At 41.3% G+C, this 12,914-nt stretch overlaps 1 protein-coding gene across 1 annotated transcript in view; it reads left to right on the top strand.

Annotated features, from left to right (window-relative positions):
• The window catches only part of OXCT1 (3-oxoacid CoA-transferase 1), a 132,445-nt gene that overhangs the window by 87,996 nt on the left and 31,535 nt on the right, over positions 1-12,914 (top strand). The gene's annotated exons all lie outside the window — the stretch shown is intronic.

Raw genomic sequence — 12,914 nt, forward strand, 5'->3', positions numbered from 1 at the left:
AACTAAGGTTATTCCAAAATAACATAGTCCACATCTACACTACCAGCAGTTATTTCAACATGTCAAAATACTGTCAAGCTGGAGGACTTCTTACTCCGACTCCTGTAACCCTCATTTTACAATGAGTAAGGGAAGTCGGAGGAAGAGTGCTCTTTCTCAAACTTCCTGCTGTGTAGACAGTTCCTAAAACTGAAACAGGAACAGCTAACAGGAGAGTTTGGAGAGGGAGTTCTCCAGGTAAAGGAGGAGTAAAAACGGGACCTTGTGGTAAGTGGCTGTCTGGAGTGTGTGTTTGTGTGGGGGGGAGTTATTTGCAGTGTGCTGAGCTTGTGTTTATGTGGTTTGGTTTGGGTTGGTTGGTTGGTTGGTTGGTTTGTTTGAAGGAGCTTCTAAAAGGTTTGAAATCTAGAAGCCTCTGTTAATTGGCTGAGCCTCAGTCGGGAGGAGGGGGAGGAGCTATATAAGCCTGTGACTCAGCGACCAGGGAGAACGGGAACAGGAACAGCTAACAGGAGAGTTTGGAGAGGGAGTTTAGAGGGGGAGGTTAGAGGGCACTAGTGACTTCTGACCTTCTTTAAAACATAAGTCTTAGAATAATCTATACTCCAGAGGTTTAAAAAGAATCCCAGTTTATACTTAAACTTATTCATTAGAAAAATGGAGACAGAAGCCCAGCAGCAGAGTGGGGGCTATCCTGTTTGTGTCGAGTGTAACATGTATGATTACCTGCCCTGTGGGCGGGTGGCATGTGTGTGCACCCGTTGCAAGGAGCTCCTGACCCTCAGAGACAGAGTTCGGGCTTTGGAGGCCAGGGTGGCTGAACTCGAGGAGCTAAGGGAGGAGACTTTCCGGGACACTGTAGTACAGTCCCACCTCCAGGCTGAGAGCCCTAGTGCTCTTAAGGAGGATGAAAGTCTCAAGGGAACAGAGCATTTAATGGGGGCAGAGGGAAACCATCCCATAGTTGGGACCCTACTCCCAGAGGATGTTGCGGTATCCTCTCGCACTGAGGAGACCTCTGAGGGGGAGGGAATGCCAGTTAGGAAGAGGCAGGTGTTAGTAGTGGGTGATTCGATCATTAGAAACTTAGATAGTTGGGTTTGCAATGACCGGGGGAACCGTATGGTCACTTGCCTGCCTGGTGCGAAGGTTGCGGATCTCTCGAGGCATCTAGATAGACTTATGTGTAGTGCTGGGGAGGAGCCGGTGGTCATGGTACATGTAGGTACCAATGACGTAGGGAAGGGTAGGAGAGATGTCCTGGAGGCCAAATTTAGGCTGCTAGGAAAGAGACTGAAATCCAGGACCTCTATGGTGACATTCTCGGAAATGCTTCCAGTCCCACGCACAGGGCCAGGTAGGCAGGCAGAGCTTCAGAGTCTCAATGCGTGGATGAGATGATGGTGTAGGGAAGAGGGGTTTAGATTTATTAGGAACTGGGGACACTTTTGGGAGAGGGGGAGCCTATACAGGAAGGATGGGCTCCACCTAAACCAGGGTGGAACCAGACTGCTGGCACTAAACATTAAAAAGGCTGTAGAGCAGTTTTTAAACTAAGAGATGGGGGAAAGCCGATTGGTGCAGAGATGTGCGTAAATCGGAGGGAGACTTCTCTTAGGCTATGTCTAGACTGCAAGCCTCTTTTGAAAGAGGCTCTTTCGAAAGATACTTTCGAAAGAGCCTCTTTCGAAAGAGAGCGTCTAGACTGCACGCGGAACTTTCGAAAAAGCAAGCCGCTTTTTCGAAAGAAAGCACCCAGTGAGTCTGGATGCTCTCTTTCTAAAAAGCCTGTTTGCTTTCAAGAACGCCTTCTTTCGAAAGAGCACTTTCGAAAGAAGGTGTTCTTCCTCGTGGAATTAGGTTTACCACCGTCGAAAGAAAAGCCGCATTCTTTCGATTTAATTTCGAAAGAACGCGGCTGCAGTCTAGACGCAGGTGAAGTTTTTTCGAAAAAAGGCTACTTTTTTTCGAAAAAACCCCTGAGTCTGGACACAGCCTTAGGGGAGAATCCATTGATAGAGATTCTCTAAGCTGTAGTCAGAAAGAGAGGAGGGGAGAGGGCGAACCATGGGCCAGGGCAGACAAACAACCGCATACAAAGGAATCCAATGCATCAGGGAAGGGCAGACAAATAAGCAGTGGCAAATTTTTAAAGTGCTTGTACACAAATGCTAGGAGTCTGACTAATAAAATGGGTGAACTAGAGTACATCGTATTAAATGAGGAGATTGACATAATAGGCATCACTGAAACCTAGTGGAATGAGGAAAATCTGTGGGACACAATCATACCGGGATATAAAATATATCGAAAGGATAGAGCAGGCCGGGTGGGTGGCGGAGTGGCACTGTATGTGAAAGATAATGTAGAATCAAACGAAATAAAAATATTAAGTGAATCAACATGTTCAATAGAATCGCTATGGATAGTAATTCCATGCTCCAATAATAAGAAATTAGCAGTAGGGATATATTACCGACCAACTGACCAGGACAGTGATACTGACATTGAAATGCTAAGGGAGATTAGAGAGGCTACCAAAATAAAGAACTCTGTAATAGTGGGGGATTTTAATTACCCCCATATTGACTGGATATATGTCACCTCAGGAAGAGAAGCGGAGATAAAATTTCTCAATGGCTTAAATGACTGCTTCTTGGAGCAGCTGGTGCAGGAACCCACAAGGGGAAAGGCAATTCTCGATTTAGTCCTGAGTAGAGTGCAGGATCAGGTCCAGGATATAACCGTTACAGGACCGCTTGGGAATAGTGACCATAATATAATAACATTCAACATTCCTGTGGTGGGAAGAACACCTCAGCAGTCCAGCACCATGGCATTTAATTTCAAAAAGGGGAATTACACAAAAATGAGGAGGTTAGTTAAACAGAAATTAAAAGGCACAGTGACTAGAGCCAAATCCCTGAAAGCTGCATGGAAACTTTTTAAAGACACCATAATAGAGGCCCAACTTAAATGTATACCCCAAATTAAAAAACATAGCAAGAGACCTAAAAAAGAGTCACCGTGGCTTAACCACCATGTAAAAGAAGCAGCGAGGGGAAAAAAAGGTATCTTTTAAGAAGTGGAAGTCCAATCCTAGTGAGATAAATAGAAGAGAACATAAACACTGTCAAATCAAGTGTAAAAATGTAATACGAAAAGCGAAAAAAGATTTTGAGGAACAGCTAGCCAAAAACTCAAAAAGAAATAACAAAATGTTTTTTAAGTACATTAGAAGCAGGAAGCCTGCTAAAAAACCTGTGGGTCCCCTAGATGATCGAGCTATAAAAGGAGCAATCAAGGACGATAAAGCCATTGCGGAGAAACTAAATGATTTCTTTGCTTCAGTCTTCAGGGCTGAGGACGTTGGGGAGATTCCTGAATCTGCACCGTCCTTTGTGGGGGGTAAATCTGAGGACTGTCCCAGATTGAAGTGTCATTAGAGGAGGTTTTGGAAGAAGTAGAAAAACTTCATGTTAACAAATCTCCGGGACCAGATGGCATTCATCCAAGGGTTCTAAAAGAATGCAAATGGGAAATTGCTGAGCTATTATCTGTGGTTTGTAATCTATCCTTTAAATCAGCTTCCGTACCTAATGACTGGAAGGTAGCGAACGTGACACCAATATTTAAAAAGGACTCTAGAGGCGATCCTGGCAATTACAGACCAGTAAGTCTAACTTCAGTACCGGGCAAGTTAGTAGAAACAATAGTAAAGAATAAAACTGTGAAGCATGTAGAAGAACATAATTTGTTGGACAAAAGTCAACATGGCTTCTGTAAAGGGAAATCCTGTCTTACTAGTCTATTAGAGTTCTTTGAAGGAGTTAACAAACATGCGGACAAGGGGGATCCAGTAGATATAGTATACTTGGATTTTCAGAAAGCCTTTGACAAGGTCCCTCACCAAAGGCTCTTGTGTAAATTACATGGCCATGGGATAAGAGGGAAGGTCCTTTCTTGGATTGAGAACTGGTTAAAAGACAGGAAACAAAGGGTAGGAATAAATGGTAAATTTTCAGATTGGAGAGGGGTAACTAGTGGTGTACCCCAAGGGTCAGTCCTGGGACCAATCCTTTTCAACTTATTCATAAATGATCTAGAGAAAGGGGTAAGCAGTGAGGTAGTAAAGTTTGCAGATGATACAAAACTGTTTAGGATAGTCAAGACAGAAGCAGACTGTGAGGGACTCCAAGAAGATCTCACCAAACTGAGTGATTGGGCAACAAAATGGCAAATGAAATTTAATGTGGATAAGTGTAAAGTAATGCACATGGGAGAAATAACCCCAACTATACGTACAGTATGATGGGGGCTAATTTGGCTATGACAAACCAGGAAAGAGATCTTGGAGTTATCGTGGACAGTTCTCTGAAAACTTCCACGCAGTGTGCAGTGGCGGTCAAAAAGGCAAATAGGATGCTAGGAATTATTAGGAAAGGGATAGAAAATAGGACCCAGAATATCTTACTGCCCCTGTATAAACTATGGTACGCCCACATCTTGAATACTGTGTACAGATGTTGTCTCCTCACCTCAAAAAAGATATTTTGGCCTTGGAAAGGGTTCAGAAAAGGGCAACTAAAATGATTAGGGGTTTGGAACGGGTCCCATATGAAGAGAGGTTAAAGAGACTGGGACTTTTCAGTTTAGAAAAGAGGAGACTGATGGGGGCTATGATAGAGGTCTATAAAATCATGAGTGGTGTGGAGAAGGCTGATAAAGAAAAGTTTTTTATTAGTTCCCTAAATAGAAGAACTAGAGGACACCAAATGAAATTAATGGGGATCAGGTTTAAAACCAATAAAAGAACGTTCTTCTTCACACAGCGTGTAGTCAACCTGTGGAACTCCTTGCCAGAGGAGGCTGTGAAGGCTAGGACTATAATAGAGTTTAAAGAGAAGTTTGATAATTTCATGGAGGTTAGGTCCATAAAAGGCTATTAGCCAGGGGATAAAATGGTGTCCTTGGCCTCTGTCAGAGGCTGGAGAGGGATGGCAGGAGACAAATCGCTTGATCATTGTCTTTGGTCCACCCTCTCTGGGGCACCTGGTGCTGGCCACTGTCGGTAGACAGGATACTGGGCTAGATGGACCTTTGGTCTGACCCAGTACGGCCATTCTTATGTTCTTATGTTCTTATGACTTACGCTACGCAATTGACGCAGCTCAAGTTGCATAGCTTATTTCAGCTTTAGCTCTGCTGCATAGACGTATCCTAGGATGGCATATTCAGCCACCTTAGTAGTGGGTCAGACCTTTGGCTACTTAGACAGACTCTGCCTTCAGACAAGGGTGCTGCGGGGGAATGTATATTGTTACCTTTTTTTTATGGAGCAATAACAAAGGAAGTTGCAGAGCTACTTGTCCATGACCTCTCCTGGTTGTGGCATAATTGATGCAGCTCACAAAGCACATTGGCTGTAATAAAAATTGAAGCAATAACAAAAGTTACTTTTGCTTTTTAAAAACTGATTTTAATCTGAAACATTTGGATTTCAAAAGCAACTAGCAATTTTGGAAGCCTCCATTTTTCGGTGTCCAACTTGAGACATCTGAAAGGTGCCTATTTGCAGAAAGCTGAGTGCACGCTTTGAAAATCAGGGCTGTCTATGGGGTCTCAATTTGGGCACCCAACAGCTAAGTCATGTTTGGAAAAAATTGTCTTGAAATTTTCGAAATATTAGTCTAAAATTGTAATGCTGTACTGTTCCAGATCTAACTTGCAGTAGCCTCAGGAATGACAGGATTAAAGGGTTAATGATGGAATCCATCTAATGGAAAGAAAGCCACAGTACAAAAATACTTACCCCTATTGAAGATTAACTTTGCAGGGAAGCTATAAAAAAGGCCAATTCCAATTTAATAGCATTTTATTTTAATTTGCTATCTGTAGATGTCAGTGTAGCATAGAAAGTTATGCTATACCTTAAGTGGTAATTTTTCACCCTGTCTTAAACTACATTTATTCATGTCTTGGATAAGGATCCTTTTTCCTTCTCTATTTCAGGTGAGTTGAAGATCTGGTCTTTCAGTGCATTAGAAAAACAACATAGTTGCTACTTTTGGACCAGATACAAAGCTAAATCAAGTCAGTGGAGAGACTTTTATTTATTTCAGTGGGCTTTGGATTAGACTTTGAGTGAGCTGATGCTCTAATAGTAAACAGTAAAATATATATATATAATAAATAAGGGAATCTTCCTTTTAGATTTTCCATATGCTGTGGTTTTTCCATGTTTGTCTATGTATGTCACTTGGCCTGATTCTGCAAGGACTTCTGCATGTGCTTAACTTTAAGCATGTATATAGTCCCACTATTTTTACCAGGACTACTTGGATATTTGTAGGATCAGGACTATGGATTGTAGGCTTTCAGTGTATGAACTGACTTCATTTTGGGTCAATGTCCAAACCACTACCAGCATACACGAAAAGTCATAATACAGTTATTTTTGCCAGATCTGCAATTCGGACTTATGCTGGTTTAAGTACATCGTTCTACATAGATACACTGACCTTAACTCCTCAGTGCAGATGTCTTTATCTGGGAGAGCTTCTTCCATCAACAAAGCTACCACCTCTCACTGTCAGCACAGAAGCATATTCACTTATGCATAACTGGCTTAGTTGAATCAGTGTAGTTGTGCTGAAACAGCATTTAAAGTGTAGACCTGCCTGTGATTGTAGAGATTGTTCGCATTTGAAACTGGGATTTTCCGAAGAGTTTGTTTAATCAGGATTTTCCCTAGTCACCAACCTATTTTCCTGGCACACTAGCAATTTTCACCTGTAAAACTCCTCTCTCTAAATAATTCTCAGTGAAACCGTGAAAGGTTTCTTTTGTTGTAACCATTCAACAACTGTACTTTTCCACCTCGTTGCTGCTGATATTAATATTTTACACAACTCTAGTATGCATTGTATCTGTCAGTGAAGATCAGTGTGAATTTCCTTCTTACTGATAGGGAGGGTATGACTGAAAATGTAAGAATAATAGGTGACACTGCCAAATCTACTGTATTTCCCTGTAGAATATGGATTTTTGGCCTTTTTCTGACGTCCGCCTAGAAACTTGAGAAATTAGTTGATGTCAGGTTTAAAGCAGAGATTTAATATGAAATTGAATAGTGATTTGTGTGTGTTATAAACTAGCTGCAGCACTAATATGTTTCAACAGCCTCGTCTTTCTGAGTTCTCTTTTACAATTTTCATTTTTGGTATAACTCCGCTGAAGTCAGTAAAGTCACAGCAGGAATTAAGTTGGAAAATATCTAGAAAAAAGCTCGATGATATTTATTCAACTGTAGAATAACTTTCCAAGTGAAGTTGCAGAAGGTGCCATATTTAAGACATTTAAAATTAGGAAAAAGTATGAGAAATTGTGTTGTAAGGACCATTTCTTCACTGACATAGAGTGGGCTTGATAACATACCTGATCAATCTTTCCCATTTATCATGTCTAATGGTCTCTATGAACACTGAGCATTCCAAATTTATTTCTAACTTCTAAATTATACATTAAGAGGCAAGACATTCTATGAGAAGCATACTTCTTTCATCATTATTATAGGTAATGTGAGCAACTAAGTGATATATAAAGGCAAAATATTTAGGCGAATTAAGTGCATTGAATTTGTACATCTGTGAATGTTCCTGGCTTATTCCCAATGCACTTGGAGCAGCTACCCCAAACTGTCTGAAACTAATTAGGCATGTAGTAGAAAATATGGTGGGAGTAGATCTGTTAATTCAAGACTGGCTAACCTGCAGTTACCTGGAATCTTATACTTATCTGAGTTCTATAGTTTCCAAGTGATGACATTATTTAAATTATAGGCAACAGCATTAACTTCCTTAGAAACATCTGCTTTCTAAGTGAAGCACATAATGTAGATCAGCTTTGTAGTTCCACTTGCCTGCCTCCCAACAAATACACACCTGTAAATCCTGCAGAGCCCTTATAATCTGTATCAGAGGCAGAAAGGGGGGAGCAGAAGCAGGTGCCACTGAGGCACTGGCTTAAAAGCCACCTGCACCTCCATCCCCACCACTCAGCAATGAGGGGGGTAGGCTGTCGCTAGTACGCACGGTAAGCTGGCTCTCAAGCCAGCTCCCTACTCATATTGGCTCTGTGGACTGCCTGCCCCCCCTGCACCTCCTATAGAGGTGGGGGTGAGGCAGGCGGGAGCTGGTGCTCCATGGTGCCACACACCCCCACGCACTGCTGCCTCTAGCAGAGGCAGCAGCACAGCAGATGGGAGAGAAGGGGAGGCTGCTGCGAAGCAGCCCCTGTCTGCGGGGGGTCCAGGCAGCTAGTCCCACAAGAGAAGCTGGTTTTTAAACTGGCTCCCCTGGTGGACTGGCTTCATTTGCCACCCCAGGTGCTGCCTCTGATACAAAGGAAGCAGTGAAGGGTGGCGGGGACTCCTTGGGACTGGGGCCGGGAGTGCATTGGCACATAAAAACAAAATAAGACACACACAAAAAGTAAGACATAATACGAATATTTTATTTAACAAATGCTTTTCTAGCTCATTAAAACAAGTTGTGAAACTCATTAAATGCCAAAAAAAAAAAAAAATTAACAAGTGTCTAAATTTGAGGCCCTCTTTGAGCTTGAGGCCCAGACCAAATGAACCTCTTGCCTCCCCTTCCCTTCTGATTGGCCCTAGCCACAGGACTCCTTGTTGGCTTAGCTGAAACAGACCTATACATTTACCACCTCTGAAAATAATCAGGATAGTTTTGGGTGCTCTCCCAGACTTTTTATTGGGGAGGAAATAAATAAAAGACTTACACAGTTTCCTACACTGAACATTTTTTTCCAACAAAAAATGTTCACTGCCTATTTCAAAACCAGAACATATGTCAAAAAATTCTTGCTCGCAGGGTTAGTTCTAGAATGGAATGGCAGTTTCACCCTTAACTGTGGAGCCATAATCACTGTTTGAGCATGGATGTTACGTACGCAGTTCTTGGAATTAACATTTAACAGTCACTGCACAACATGAACTACATTTTGGTGGGGCCATGTACAGCTAAATGGAAAGCTTAACTTGACGTGCTCCAGCCCTTTCATCTTCATAGAGTGTGTGCATTTGAGTTCTGTACAGCATTAAGAGATTGGCTTAAGTATCTCTTGAGATGCACATTCATTTGAATTCACTTTTCTGTTTTAATTCAGTGCCAACAGTCATTTTGAATTAGTTTTATGGGAAAATAACTTCATAAAAATTGACAAACTTTCCTTTAGGCATATGTCCTATTTTAAATTACTTTTCGGTTCTAGAAAATAAATATTTAACATCTCCAGCACAGGGGTTTTTTTTGTTTTGTTTTGTTTTTTTGGCATGCTAAATTTTAGACAAAAGATACAGGGTAAATTTTTTGAAAGTTTGTAAATTACTTAAGCTAAATTCTGTTGGAAGACTCTTTGAAAAATTGTATCTATTGTCTTTTAATTCCATGTTTTGTTGTAAGTTTAAAGGGAAATAGGTGTTTAGTACTTTTGGATATCAAGTGACCTATTTAATGGCTAAATACATATCTAGAAGTTAAATTAGATATCACTTCTTAAAAGAGCTCTTTGCCAGGAGTATATCTCATAGCATGTAGCTACACAATTATGGCATTCAAGGACTTTTAACTATTTGCTTCTGCATTATTTCTTTCACCCACTCTACTGCCACAAAAAATACCATTAATGACTTCCCAGTATTCCTTGCTAATGTTCCTTCAGTTAGTCTCTCTGAGTAAAATCTAATTGAGCTGTCAGAGATGGCAATATAATTACAATAATTCTGTAATTATGCCATTTGAGGCCCTGCAGTCACTGGAAAAAAATGACAGAGCAAGTGTATTCTAGAGCAATTTATCTTCAAGCTTTCTCCACTCTAGTTCTTTCCTCCATTGAGGAAATGGAAAATAAAATACTGGAAGAGAACTGATTTTCTTTTTGGAAGTTAAGCTACTTTATGCATAGTTTCCCTTGTGAACAGAGTATATTGATGTGCACTGTGATGCTTACAGTATTTATATATGCACATAATTAGTTTCTTTACAAAACATTCTTTATCCTCTGAGATCTTTTCTTTATCATTGTAATTGAGGGCATCCCTAGAGCTTACTGATATTTTTTTCAAGTCTTACAAAAGCATATAATACAGATTACATTTTCTTGCTGTTAATTGTTGCATTTAGCTCAGACCATCCCTTTCTACATGCTGTGCATTTCACTTGAATCATACACATACGTGAGTGGTGATAGCAGCCTTATAAAAGAAGGATCTAATGTAGATTTGGGAACTCTGGATACCACTGAGGCTCACTGAGTAGACAAGCAGAGTAGAAACCTCTGCATGCAGATTTCAAATTTGCCTTTTGAGTGCACCGCAAGCCCCATTCCTTTTGGCCCCATGCCTTCCAGGAGAGACAGCACCAGAGTAGAGTTAATGTTGATCCAATCACTTTTATCCTCATGCATTATTTCCTGCAAAATCTAACCTTTGCTTAACAAGGAGACTGGAACTAGCAATTGATTCCCATATATGCCCCTGTGTCAGCCTGTCCCCTGAGGTCCACTGAGTCCAAACCTGGATCTCTTTGAAGTGTAGGGATAGGGAGGTAAGAGAGTCATCCTGATTCTGCTGCTCTCCCTCTGTTTGGTTTTGTAAGCTTTGTCATCCTTTTTCTTAGCTCCATACCATGAAGGCAAGGGAAATAAATCAGCATTAATGCCAAATTCCCATTTCTTTCCCCAGGTTGCTCAAGATCCTTCCAGATAGTTACCTAAAAGGTCAACTAGAAATAGAAACCTCTGAGTAGTTAAATCAGTTACTGTGGTTATTTGATGGCTACATGCAAGGGTGGAGATGGTGTGAGAATTGTGGCTTATACAGCTTCAAAGTAAAAGGCATTCATAACAGCATGCAAGAGTTTCCAAAGCAACCCTTTTATTAATCCAGGACGAGAGTGAAGCATATAACTTCTCATCACTAGCTAATGAAGGAAAGGGAAGCAACATTCAAAGTGGTTAAATATATCCTGATAGTTTCCCTCTGACTGATGTAGTAAGCCTAGGTATTGGAACAAATTTTATATGGGGATCCTGAAAGCCATTAAACGAAACTAAACCTCATAAACGATGGAAACCACACCTAGTTCTAACACCTATGGCAATAAGCAACTTACAGTTTGTTTAAGCCAGGGGCATATGACTAGCAGTGAGCATGGACTAAGGAATTGGTCTCCATGTCCTGTGATGGAGGAATGTGTTCACTTAACTCCTCCTTATTTCTTGATCATCCAAGGAATGATTAGAGTTGTTTCTTTGTTTAGTGAATAAACACTTCACCCCAGCTCTTTTCATTGGATCCCTATGGATTATTCTTTATTACAGTGATTGGCATAGGATTCTGCTCTGTACCAAGTGAGCATCCTTAGAAAACCTATTTGGGGAGGTGCAAGCCACCATGAACCTCATAGGGAACAAAAAAATGCAGTGCATCTTTATAATATGTGTACAAGATCTATGATTTCCCAAGGCATCTTTGAATTCAGTCTTACCTGAAGTGCTGAAAAGATGGCAGGAGGGAGGGAGAATTCATCCCATCTGCCTGAGCTTTTTGTAGCAGTTATTCTGATAGAAAGGAGGAGGAGAGAAGCAGTAAGCATCATCCTACCTGCCCCCCCACACCACTATTGTTGCCCCCATTGTAAGTATTTCCTGATATGAAAAATATTCGTCCTACTTCCAACCTCTGGTAATGAAGGTTCTTACTACAATGCATATTATTAGGCAGAATTTGAACAAGTTTGGAAATCTAAAGGAAAGATTTTAGTGCACAAGTTCCATTAATGTAAGTAGAAGCTTACAATGCTCATCTAAAGAAAAACACCCCCAAAAGCTCAAACACTGACTCATGTATAAGCATGAAGGGTTGTATAACAAACTTTAGGATGTGTTTCTGTCAGTTGCCAGTTTTAAAATAATTTTTTTTCAAAGGAGCTGACTGAAGAAGTTGGTCTCACTATGTACTGCAGAGTCTTAATAGAAATGTTGTACAGTAATTAAATAGTGTTTAATCAAGTTGCAGAGTGACTTTATTGTACCTACTGCATTGTTTCCTATTTAAGAGAAAACTAGAAGGCTGCACCCACTGTTTGCTAGATGCACAAACCCCCCTCTCTCTGGGGGTAGGCAGACCCAGCTCTCCCCTGGCTGCTGGGGAGGACCACGTCAAGGCATGGCAGTCCTGGCCTGCCTCCTCCCCACCCCAGCTGCTGGGCTGAGGCTAGCCCAGCCCTGGCTCTCTCCCTCTGACTGTTGGGTGGGATGGAGGCTGCAGCATGGCAGCCTGGCTTCCAAGCACTGGGGAAAGGGGAGGGGAGCAGGAGGGAGGAGGCAGGCGGGACACAGAGTGACGTGATGATGTCACTCAGTTGTCCTGCAGGGAAAAAAACTTATGCACAGAGATTAATTAGAAATTAACATTCTAACTTTTATGTTAAGTGAAGTTCTGTCTCTCAGCTTAATGCCGCCTTCAGTACCCAGTGCTATCCACCCTAATTAGCTCTTAGCAGAAATTTCATGCAACTGTTGGCTGCTGTTGCAGGCAGTTTCCAGGAAAAGTAAATATTTATTTTTAAGGCAGGCTTCATTTTGCGCACAAGGCACTCAAATCATTTAACGAACAATCTGGTATATGTTGACTGCAATTAAATCTAGCATTGAGCTTTAAAAGTAAAATAAATCTCTTGTAAATGTGCTACAATAGTAGGAGGTATAACTGGGTACCTAGAGCTCTGTTTTCACTTAGAACAGACCAACAGCTGCTCATTTGTCTTCAATCTGAGGGTCCATTTTCCGCATAAAGGAACAAAAGTGAATCATGATTTTTGGGAGCACTT

The sequence above is a fragment of the Pelodiscus sinensis genome, chromosome 6, assembly GCF_052426305.1.
Source record: "Pelodiscus sinensis isolate ZL-2025 chromosome 6, ASM5242630v1, whole genome shotgun sequence".
In the NCBI taxonomy this organism is placed as follows: Eukaryota; Metazoa; Chordata; order Testudines; family Trionychidae; genus Pelodiscus; species Pelodiscus sinensis.